Raw genomic sequence first — 12,964 nt, forward strand, 5'->3', positions numbered from 1 at the left:
TGCTTAAAATACCAGTTTTGTTTGAAAACACCAAAAGTGCATGGTTTGCCTTATTGAGATGATTGGATGCTAAAAACTCACCTTTTTACATAGAACTATAAACACAAACATATAATTACATACACAAACACATTTAATCACACAAGATGAATTTGAAGTGCAAGAACATAATTAAAATACTGGGTTGCCTCCCAGGAAGCGCTTGTTTAACGTCACGAGCCTGATACATATTTCATTAAGGTTCATCCAGTTGAATGATTATGGCGAGCCTATCAATCTTACCACCAAGATAGGGCTTCAACCTTTGCCCATTTACAACCCAACTTTTTTGTTATTCAGGATCCTCTAACTCAATGGCTCCATAGGGTTTCACATCTTTGACAAGAAATGGTCCTGACCACTTTGATTTTAGCTTTCCAGGGAATAATGTCAACCTGGAATTGAACAATAACACTGATTGGCCAGGATAAAATTCTCTTTTGAGAATTTTCTTGTCATGATAAGCTTTCATATTTCCCTTGTAGAGCTTAGAGGACTCATAAGCGTTGAGTCTCATTTCTTCCAATTCTTGCAACTATAATTTTCTCTTTTCTCCTGCTGCCTTTGGATCAAAATTCAAGAATTTCAAGGCCCAGAATGCCTTGTGTTCCAATTCAACCGGTAAGTGACATGACTTACCATATACCAGCTGGAATGGGGATAAACCTGTGGGAGACTTATAAGCAGTTCTGTAGGCCTAGAGTGCGTCATCCAATTTCATTGACCAATCTTTTCTTGAAGATGCCACTGTCTTCTCTAAAATACACTTGATTTCCATATTTGACACCTCCGCTTATCCATTGGTCTGTGGATGATAAGGTGATGCAATTTTATGCCGCACTCCATAATGTTCCAAACATTTATGAAGTTGAGCATTGCAAAAGTGTGAACCACCATCACTAATCAACACTCTTGGTGTACCAAACCTACAAAAGATGTTCCGCTTGAGGAATTTCATTACGGTTTTGGCATCAGCCTTAGGAGTTGCTACTGCTTCCACCCACTTTGTCACATAATCAACTGCCACCAAAATGTATTCATTTGAGAAAGAAGATGACAATGGTCCCATAAAATCGATTCCCTCACAATCAAAGGCTTCAACCTCTAAAATGATATTCAGTGGCATTTCATGTCTTTTTGAGATTCCCCCTATTCTCTGACAGCTATTGCAGTGTTGCACATATTTGTGTGCGTCTTTGAATAGGATGGGTCAGTAAAATCCAGATTTGGAGGACTTTTGCAGCTATCCTCTCTCCATTAAAATGCCCTCCATATGGGGAACTATGACAGTGCCACAAAATGCTCTTTGCCTCATTATTGGATACACACCTTCTTAACAATTGATCAACTCCAATTTTGAACAAATGAGGATCATCCCACACATATTGTTGCATCTCTCAAGATTTTCTTCTTCTGATGCCAATTAAAATCTTCATGTATGACCCCTGCAGCTTTGAAATTGGCCATGTCAGCAAACCATGGCCTTTCTTGCACCATCATCAATTTTTCATCAGGAAACTCCTCTTGCACCTCTGATTGAGTGTTGGTCACCTCAGTATTCACCAATCTAGACAAATGATCAGCTACAAAGTTTTCACTTCCCTTTTTGTCTTTGATCACCAAATCAAATTCCTGCAACAATAAGATCCATCTAATTAGTCTTGGTTTTGAATCAGATTTGGTTAACAAATATTTAATTGCATCATGATCAGTATATACAGTGACAGATGAACCAATCAAATATGCTCTAAATTTTTCTAATGCATAAACTATAGCAAGAAATTCCTTTTCAGTTGTTGCATAATTAATTTGAGCTTCATTAAGGACTTTGCTAGCACAGTGTATAACATGGAAAACCTTGGATTTTCTCTGTCCTAAAACTGCTCCTATGGCATAGTCACTTGCATCACACATTAACTCAAAACCTAAATTCCAATCAGGAGCAATTATCACAGGAGCTGAAACCAATTTCTGTTTTAAGAATTCAAATGCATGCAAACATTCAACATCAAAATTAAAAGGTGTATCCTTGTTGAGCAGATTGTTGAGTGGTTTGGCAATTCTGGAGAAATCTTTGATGAATCGTCTGTAGAACCCAGCATGGCCTAGAAAACTCCTGATACCCTTCACATTTTTGGGTGGTGGCAGCTTTTCAATGATCTCCACTTTAGCTTTGTCAACTTCAATACCTTTAGCAGAGATTTTGTGGCCCAACACCACACCTTCAATTACCATAAAATGGCACTTTTCCCAGTTCAAAACTAGATTGGTATCAACACACCGCTTCAGTACGGTGTTTAAGTTTTTCAGGCATTGATCAAATGAAGCACCAAATACAAAGAAGTCATCCATAAAGACTTCTATGTATTTTTCCACCAAGTCAGAGAAAATTGCAAGCATGCATCGTTGAAAGGTTATTGGTGCGTTACACAATCCAAACGAAATTTTCCTGTAAGAAAACACACCAAAGGGACAAGTAAAAGCAATTTTTTCTTGGTCTTCTGGATCTACTGTAATTTGATTATAACCAGAATATCCATCCATAAAACAATAGAATGTTTGCCCTGCTAACCTTTTTAGCATTTGATCCATGAAAGGTAAAGGAAAATGATCTTTCCTAGTGGCCTGATTTAGTTTTCTATAATTTATACACATTCTCCAACCTGTGACTGTTCTAATAGGAATTAATTCATTTTTGTCATTACAAACAACAATCATACCTCCCTTTTTGGAACTACCTGGACCGGGCTGACCCAAGCACTGTCAGAGATTGGATAGATCATACTTGCATCAAGTAACTTCATTACTTATTTCTTGACCACCTCTTTCATGGTTGGATTCAATCGCTGTTGAGGCTGTGCTACAGGCTTGTAATCTTGCTCCATGTGAATTTTGTGCATACAGTAGGATGGACTAATTCCTTTGAGATCAGATAGAGTCCAACATATTGCACCCTCATTGGCTTTAAGAACTGAAATCAGCTTTTCCTCTTCAGAAGTTGTTAAAGCACTACTGATCACCACTGGTTTGTTACCTCCATCTACAAGAAAAACATATTTTAAATGAGGAGGTAATACCTTTAGCTCTAGCTTCTGACTTTCAGTTCTATTTTCTTGTTGCAATTTCTCAAGTTGTATATCATTTGATGCAATTTCTTTTGCTGAATTCAGATGTGTCAAGTATTCATCAACATTTTTTTCTTCATCTTCCTCCAGATCATCACAAGCACCAATCAAAGCTTTTTTCCAATGGGCTTGCCTTTGTCAATTGCTTCCTGGATGATAGAAATATTTCATCTATCACATCCATCCTGAAGCATTGTTGCTTATCCTTCGGGTGATGCATTGCTTCAAATACATTAAAGTTGACTTCATCATCTTGCACCCTGACCTTCAGTTTGCCATCATCAATGTCAATAATGACCTTGGCCGTCTTCATGAAAGGTCTTCCCAATATTAGAGGAACTTCAATGTCTTCCTCAATATCCATTACTACAAAATCAACTGGGAACATGAATTTGTCAACCTTAACTAAGACATCCTCTACCACACCATAGGGATACTTCATGGATCTGTCAAATAGTTGTAATATCATTCGTGTAGGCCTTACCTCTAGATCTCCTATTCTTCGTAGCATAGACAAAGGCATCAAATTTATACTGGCACCCAAATCAAACAATGCTTTTCCTACTGGCAATGTTCCGATTGTAACTAGAATTGTGAAGCTCCAAAGGTCCTTGGATTTTTGAGGTAATGATTTCTGAATTATAGCATTGCACCCTGCTTCAACCTCCACTGTCTCTTCAGAAAATCTTCTTTTTTTTGTTAGGAGCTCTTTCATGAATTTTGCATATGTCGGCATCTGCTCCATAGCCTCCACAAAAGGGATGTTAATCTGCAGTCGCTTGAAAATGTCCATGAATCTTGAAAACTGCCTTTCCTTGTCTTTTTTGGAAGGAGTTTGAGGGTATGGAAGGCTCTTCAATTGAGGTACCTGTTTCTCACCCTTCTCCTTCTTTTTCTCCTCACTTATATTTTTTTCTTCTTTTTCTTCTCTTTTATTTACAAACTCTCTTTTATTTTGTTCTTCCTCTCCTTCACACTCATTTTTTTTTTCATTTTCTCTCTTTTTTCCCTCCAAAACTTCCTCCTCTACACCCAGGTTGTCTCCAATCCCTCTTCCCACAATTTTATCACTTCTGGTGGTAATAGATTTACAATGCTCCTTGGGATTAGTATGCGTGTTGGCTGAAAATTGACCTGCATGCTGATGTGATAATTGTTTTGCCAACTGTCCAACCTGTGTTCCAAGATTCCTGATTGAAGCTTCTGTATTTTTTTTATTAGTCAAAGAAGCTTGCATACACTTTTCTAGAGTATCCTCCAGTTTAGTTGTTCTATCATACACCGAAGGATAATGTTATTGTTGTTGTTGATAAGGAGGTTGTCTGTTTGAAGGACCAGCATCTTGCTTCCATCCAAAATTCTGACTTTGATTATTTCTCCACCCTTGTGAAAAGTTATTATTGTTGGAGAAATTTCCTGGTCTTCCTTGGTTACTCACATATTGAACTTCTCCTTGTGAGCTGCTCTGATAAGAACAATGACCATTTGGATGATTGCCTCCACAAAAGTCACATCTCATAGGTTGTTGACTGGAAGAAGATTGCACAACTTGCAACTGCTCTGGTAATTTAGACATCTGCTTCGTTAGTGCTTCAATCTGTTGAGTCAGAATTTTATTTTAAGCTAAGATTGCATATGTAGTACTAAGATCAAGCACTCCTTTGCTCTGAACAGTTTGCCTATTATGCTGAGCTTGATGATCTGTGGATGCTAATGCCTCAATGATTCTTATTGCTTGCTCCACATCTACACTCATCATTGTTCCACCTGCTGCTGCATCTAATATCATCTTGGTATCAGGCCTCAGACCGTTACAGAATATGTTCAGCTAAGCAATATCTTCAAATCCGTGATTTGGGCATTTTCTCAATAAAGAATTGAATCGGTCCCAAGCTTCACAGAATGGCTCATATGGTCCTTGCCTATACGTTGAAATATCAGCTTTGGCTTTGATGTAGCGAGATGGTGGAAAGAATCTATTCAAGAATTTCTCCTCAACATCCTTCCAACTGTTCAAACTATGGTTTGGATGTGACTTAAGCCATTCCTTTGCTTTACCTGCCAAAGAAAAAGGAAACAAACACATGTATACATGCTCAAGATCTCCTTCTTGAAAGCCCATGGTTCCTATCAATTCATAGAATGTAGAGAGATGAGTATATGGATCTTCATTATCCATTCCAGAGAATTGATGAGAACTAATTAAGCTGAGGAAAGTTGGCTTCATCTCCAAAGTTTTGGTGGTGGGTGGTATTGCTATGCTAGAAAAATATCTTGGCCCTTGGTGCATAGCATAATCTCCAAGTGTCTTTCTGGTTGGAGCTGGTCTTTGATTCTCCATGTTTTCTGATTGAGGTGTGATGGAAGTATTGGAAGATTCTTCCCTTGTCTTTCCTTGCTTCTTCTTGTTTTTTCCTCTGTTCCTTCTAGTTGTCTTTTTTATCTCCGGGTCAAATGCTAATCGATCTTCAGGAACCTGACCTCTTAAGAGCATAAATCAAAACAGCTCAAGCAAGGATTAGTACAAAGGAAAATTTGAATAAGCTATCTAATTAAGAAACTATACACAAAGTTGGATGAGATAACTAAAAATTTTACAAAAACACCGTTCCCCGGCAACGACGCCAAAAATACTTGTTGGTCTCTTGGCAAGCGTACCAAAAGTCAACTGCAGTATAATGATTTTTTAGTAAGAGTGTCGAACCCACGAGGAACGAAGTTAGTTGAAATAAATAATTATCTCGATCAGCATATATATACAAAAATTTTAATTTGATAGATCATGGGTAGTTAAATTAAATTGCATAAACAGAATACAATAAAAGCAGAAAATTAGATGAAAATTCAGTAAAAGAAATTGGGATTGAATTTCATCTATCTCCCTTGTCTGTAATCTGGATGAATATAATATATAACATCTGAAAATACCAATATTGATGCACACTCAAAATCATTTATACCGATCCCTCGCGTATAAAATGCATAAGATTAGTTCCTTGAATATTGATTCCTCACATATTCAACAAACTATCTAGCATTACGGTCGAGTGTTAAAAGCAATTGATATATTGAGATCTATTCCTAGCATCACAGTATATCAAGTATCATTGTTCAAATCAGATTTTCAGAAATACTTCCCAGTCAAATCTAAAAATCAATATCAAAACATCTATTGATCAGATAGAATCAAACATTAAGAACTATTGAGTAGAACATAAATGCTATATATATATATATATATATATATATATATATATATATCATCAGATTACATCCAAGTTTGAGTAGATTACATTCAATCCCAAAGGATAAAATTAGCCACTCATGCAGCCATCAAAACCTAAGAACTAGGGATGGCAACAGGGTGGGGCGGGCACGGGTTTCGCTATCCCATACCCATCCCCGTAAAAAAATTCATCCTCATCCCCATACCCAAACCCAACGGGTATCAAACTTTTGTCTCATCCCCATCCCCACCAAGTAACGGGTATAATCTCGTACCCATACCCATACCCATTTTCTTACTACTTCAATATTAATTTTAATTAATTTTTATAAAATAATAAAAAATTATGATAAAGGAAGCATAATATTATCAAATATTCAATATTACAAGGATAGTTGGTTCTTCCATATCAAATACTTTAAAATAAATAATAATTGTTTACATTTTAAATTATAATACCAAATAAAATTTCATGAAAACCAAAACAATTATTAAATTTGTAAATATTAATAAAACATAGTTGATAAAATTTAAAAATATTTTTTTAAAAAATATGAAAGAAAAACAAATATTCAAATTAAAATATATTTTAAATGTTTGTTTACTTCAATCTTTTAAATTGTAACAAATCTCTTTTTTATACACTAATAAAAGTTATAATACATCATCTCATCAAAATGATACATAGAACAAATAATAATCATAATAAAATTTTAAAATAAATTATAATTGTTTACAATTTAGATTATAAATAAAATTTCATGAGAACCAACACATTTATTAAATTTGCAAACATTAATGAAACTTGGTTGATAAAATTTAAAAATATTTTTTTAAAAATATAAAAGGAAAACAAATATTCAAATTAAAATATATTTTAAATGTTTGTTTACTTCAATCTTTTAAATTCTAATGAATCTCTTTTTTATACACTAATAAAAGTTATAATACATTACTTGATCAAAATGATACAAAGAACAAATAATAATCATAATAATAAAATTTTAACATAGATCTTGTATATTTTGAACTTCAATTATGTTGGATGGTGATAAAAAATATTCATGACAATTACAATAAATTTTTATATTGTAGTAAATAAAAGTTATTTATACAATTATAGTGAAAAAATTATAGTATGATTGATAATGAGTTTTAGAAAATAAAAAATAATTAGATAAAATATATTGAAATAGTATTCTACATAATGAAAATAAACAAGAAATAAAAATATTAAAAAATTAACAAATGTTTACAAAAAATTTGAGAGACTATTGAAAAAAATCGTACAAAAGAAAAACAAATGTATAATTAAGGGTATGATAAGTTAAAAAATAACTTAGAGATCTAAGAAAACTTTTCAAATATCAACATATATACTCAGTGGTTGAGAAATAACAAAAATTGTTTTAGTGAAATAAAAGAGTTCTTCAAATGAAACAAAAACTAATAATAATAATAATAATAATAATAATAATAATAATAAGTAAAGAATTTATTTTTATATTACCTAATAAACGAAAGGTTTGTGCTGTTAAATACTTAAATTGAGAGTATTAAACATTCTTATGTGAAAGGAAAATATACAATAAATAAAAATATTAAAAAAATAGAAATATTCAAATGTGAGACATAAAATTTTTTAATTGACATACATCTTTTTAACATAATTACATAAAGATTATGATAAGATAAAAAATATAATTGAGATGGGAATGAGTTTCATGACAAACCAAATAATTAGAAGAAATAAAAAATAATATATATATATATATATGGTTACTTAATTAATTGATAATATTTTAATAATTTACACGGGGACGGGTATTATGGCGGGGATATGTGCATCCCCATACCCATCCTCATACCCAATTGAAAAAGTCGGGGATTCCCCATACTCATACCCATACCCAGTCAATGCGGGGATTCTTCGTCAAAACAAGGACGGATTCGGGCTTTACCCACGGGGACAGGTTTATTTGTCATCTCTACTAAGAACTAAAGAAGAAGAAGAAGAAATATGATCTGTGTTTGCTCGTGGATGCAGTTCTGCAACAAGGATTCTTCTCCAAATTCCCCAGCTCCCTTTCACTTTCTGATACACGGAGTATTTATACTCCACGAAGGTCTCGCTCAAGGTACCTGAGTCTCGCTTGAGCGAGACAGAATACTCCAAGCTAAAGAAAGCCTCTCTTTTGGGCAAGACGTGCTGAAGCCAAGATCTCGCTTAGGCGAGCAAGAGTTCTTCGACCTGAAGAAAGGGTCTCGCTTAGGCGTGATTGGCAGCATTAGATCTCGCTTGGGCGAGAATGGTGACAAGAGATGGTCTCCACTGCACAAGCTCTCGCTTAGGCGAAGTCCTTCTTCGCTTAGGCGAAATTGGTGGCCCAAGCTCTCGCTTGGGCGAGATTTCTTTGGTTTGAGCGACCCTGCAGAGTTTCTTTTCTATTTCTTCATTTCTCCTCTCACTCTTCTTCTGTTCTTCCTCATTCTATTATAATTTACCTGAAAATTACACAAAATAGGGATCAAGTGATTTCTTTAAGTCCAAACTTTGAAGCATGTGATTGAAACTCATTCTTTTCTTGATTTAAGGAGAATCAATCATGATATAAACACAAATTAAGAACATAAGTGCCCTCATTTCATATGAAAATTACTCATTTTTTGCACTTACCAGCAGTGGACGATACAGGTGCCATTGGTGATGCTTAGATGAGGAGAGATGCGTTGGGAAAATCTTTGAGATTTTATTTGGATAACTTTTCTAAGAGATTTTTGAAATTGTTTAAAGTTGAGTTTTCGATTTTTTTTATGGTTTGAATTTTATAATATTAACCATTGAGATTAATTTATAAATATTTTTGCACAGATTTTTATTTGAATGGAATTGGTAGGTATTGTGAATGTAAAGTTTTAAATTTTTCCCATGTTAATGGGATGGTATCATATGTGTATGAAAGAATTATAATTGAATTAAAACTGTACCAAATAACATTTGGACGAGATGTTACATTTGGTTTCAAAGATTTTGTTTTCAAAGGTTATTACCGCCTTGGGGAGTAAGCTCATTTTGTTTCTATTGTGAAACTCTGATTGATATTATGTTTATTATAAATCTTTGTAGAGTTTCTTTTAAGGAGTCTCTTGATTTGTAGAATTGGTTGAATTATTTTGTTTATAATTGTTGTTTGAAGTTGATGTGTATAGTTTGGAAATGGCACATAGACAGGATAATCCCAACACCTCTGGTGATGTCATTGCACAAGATAGTCATTGGATGGTCGATGCGATGCAATCGCAACTTGTGGCTCATGTACCTAGCATGGATAACTTCATGAGGCATAATCCTTCTAACTTTTACGGAAAGGCTAATATGGATGAATCAGATTCTTGGGTTAGAAAGACTGAGAAGATTTTCAAGGTCATTACTTGTCCTGATGAGAAAAGCTCACTTATGCACCTTTTTTGCTAATAGGTGACATTGAATATTGGTGGGGTGGCATGCAACTACAAATGCAAGCTCGTGGTGAAGCCATCAACTAGGTTAACTTTAAAGCGATAATTCTGGAGAAATATTTCCTTGACAATGCTAAGTGTGAGCGGGAAACACAATTTATGACACTACAACAGTGAAGAACGTCAATACAAGCTTACATAGATCGGTTTGAGTATCTGACCCATTTATACTCTCAAGCCATGACCGAGGATTGGAGGTGCCAAAAGTTTGAAAGGGGGCTGAGGCATGAATTGAAGAGAGTCATTATACTAAAGAGGATCAAGGAGTTTCCAACTTTGGTGGAATAGACTAAAGCAATAAAACAACTAAAGGTAGATCCAAGTCGTGTCACCAAATGTATTCATTGTGACAAAGTTGTTGATTAGTGGAACATTTTAAGAGTTCTAAAAGAAGAATTGGCGTAACTCAAGAATTAATAATGAAATAGTATATGATTTGGTTTTCACTAAATGTTTTTTTATAAACGATCTCATCTTCATTATGAAAAGACTCGATATTAATAATGGTTAAGACTAATGTGTAGTAAGATTTTTAGGAGGATGAGATCAAATTTAGAATGTAATTATGTTTTTACATCCTAAAATGTAGGATAATTTTACTGTTGGTCTCAAAACTTGAAAAGTTTATTTTAGCCCTTGAAATTGAAAAAAAAAATCATTTTATTAAATGAACCCTAAATTTGAGGAACTAAAATGGTTTTGTAAAAACATTATTTCTTCATATTTAATATTTAAGGACTAAAACAATATTTTATGAAATTTAAAAGGTTAGCATAATATTTTCTTAAACCCATTCGCACGAGACCGACCTTTAAGAGTAAGGGTCCTGTAGCTTATCAATAACTAGAGAGACCCATTTCTCTTCACTCAACTTATAAGGTGTAAAATTATTTTTGATAATGTTTTTGGACAATGATACTAAGACTCTCAATTTTTGCTATCCATCATTTAATCTTTAACATAGTGGATCATTGATTAATGTAACATTATTTTTTCTTTTGAAAGAATCAATAACTTACACTTCAAAGAGTAAACGATAAGATTAAAAAATGAGAGACATGGTATTTTCCGATGCTTTTAATTCATCTTATTGAATTCTCCTCAATTGCTTCTAAATTTTTAAATTTCGTGTTAACATTTAAAATGAAAAAAAAAAATCATTTTTTTTATAATATGATGAAACCTTAATATTCATTTGTTTGTATTTATAGACGTAATAAAATATATAATTATGGAATATATATATATATATATATATATATATATATATATATATATATTAAATATTAATACATTAAAGTTCTCATTATTTATAATTATAACGAAACATTGAATCAGTTTTAGTCTCAAGCTTACTTAAAATCCAAAGTTCTCAAGGGTACAATGAAATCCTTAAAATAAACACTAAAAGTATAAAAAAAAATTAAAAATCAAATTATGATACTTAAAAATCTTAATTTATTATTTTATTCAAGGATAACAATATCATAACCAAAGCCTACATTCTAGGATATTTCGAGCATTACATGAAGTACAAGCATACCAATCTCACCAAACAAAATACCCACTCCAGCACCTGATCGGTTCTTATTATAGAAAAGAAACCATAGCCTATTTTCTCTTCTTTCTTTTACACACACATTAGACAAACATCTCAACTTTTGACAGTGTCATACTTCACATCAGACACTTGAGCCAAACAAACCTAGTAAAAACAAATATATATAATTATATTTTAATCTTTACTGCAATCAGTAGGATGAAAAGAAACTTTCTTTCCTTCAAGATCATACTCCACATGAAAATTAAACTGTGAAAAACTTCCAATGATGGAAATTCCGGTGATTGTGCTTGGCACTATCGTCAAGCAAAGCATGTTCCGTTCTTGGACGTTAATAAACAGGTTTACAGGTTTCAGCGGAACAGTAGCTCCGGTGAACTGAAAGGCAATTTCAGGAATAGCTAAGTTTTCACTGTATGGAAAACAGAAGTTTAGCGGGGAGGGAACATCTTCTTGCACCAGTTCAACGCCAAGGGCTTCTTGCAACCAAGCCGCGAATGTGTTGAAAAAGGTTGGTTCCAGATACGTCAACACCGTGCCGGAATCAATGATCACGTTGCCGTCAGTGCCGCCCGTCGGCACCGTCTTCTGTGCAATGGTGACGGCTTCAAGGTTGAGAAAGTAAAAGGTGGGTAACGACGGTTTGATTATCATCGGAGTGGACACGACCCCGTTTCCCGTTATTGTTGCTTCGTTCCCGAATCTCAACTTGCTGGTGGAGGTTGAACTGAAAGGAAGCAAACAGTAGGAGAATTTGCGACCGATTTGGTCGCCAATTTGTGAAACCAGCGACAACGGTCCAGCTCCGAGACCCACTAGACCAGTGAGTTTTGTGCTGGAATAAACAGTGAAGTTGTTGTACAATCCACATCCGAAGATGGTGTTAGGAAAAGCAACTGTTTGTGCTCCACCTTGTGAATCATCGAAAGTTAGGGTTTCGGTACTCAAAAGCCCTGCAGTGAATGAACTGTCACCGTATTGGTACGCGTAGACGCATTCACCGGAGTTTCCACATTGACTGTGACTAGAGGTGAGTAACGTGCATGGATGTGAGCCACATGAGGTACCCACGAACGTGGAAGATTGGAGTGGTTTAAACAATGGGGTGTCTTGGGGGAAACAACTCGCACAAGGGGAACATTGCACCCAGATGAGATCACTTCCTGTGTCTGCAATCGCAAGCCTTTCAACCGGAGGAGTTCCGATGTAAAATTTCATGAGGTATTCACCCTTGTCGGGGATCAAAACTGATTGGGGTGGCTTGTTGGTTTGATCTAGGAAGTGGTGATAAACCCGGTTTAGTCGAGAATTTGAGCGTAGGGCAGCGTTTATGATGCGCTGTGATGGGGTGAGGGAAGGGTTGTAGAAGGGTGAGACCGGTGAGTCACGGTGGATAAGGTCGACGGTGAAGCCATTAGGGCTTTCATTGGCTTCTGCAGAGGAAAGAGAAGAAACGGAGAAGAAGGCTAAGCAGAAGAACAGAGAAGGAATCAT

At 34.7% G+C, this 12,964-nt stretch overlaps 1 non-coding gene and 2 pseudogenes across 1 annotated transcript; 1 reads left to right on the forward strand and 2 right to left on the reverse strand.

Moving 5' to 3' along the window:
• Window positions 1-235: 235 nt before the first annotated feature.
• LOC114187999 (uncharacterized) lies at window positions 236-5,658 on the reverse strand (annotated as a pseudogene).
• On the forward strand, window positions 5,009-5,115 carry LOC114165643 (small nucleolar RNA R71). The gene has a single exon (XR_003599746.1). It is a non-coding gene; the product is annotated as a small nucleolar RNA R71 (small nucleolar RNA).
• A 5,875-nt stretch (window positions 5,659-11,533) lies between the features above and the next one.
• On the reverse strand, window positions 11,534-12,964 carry LOC114177053 (aspartic proteinase CDR1 pseudogene; annotated as a pseudogene).

Source organism: Vigna unguiculata, chromosome 1 (genome assembly GCF_037176805.1).
Source record: "Vigna unguiculata cultivar grain cowpea cultivar isolate G323 ecotype 2 chromosome 1, ASM3717680v1, whole genome shotgun sequence".
Lineage (NCBI taxonomy): Eukaryota > Viridiplantae > Streptophyta > Magnoliopsida > Fabales > Fabaceae > Vigna > Vigna unguiculata.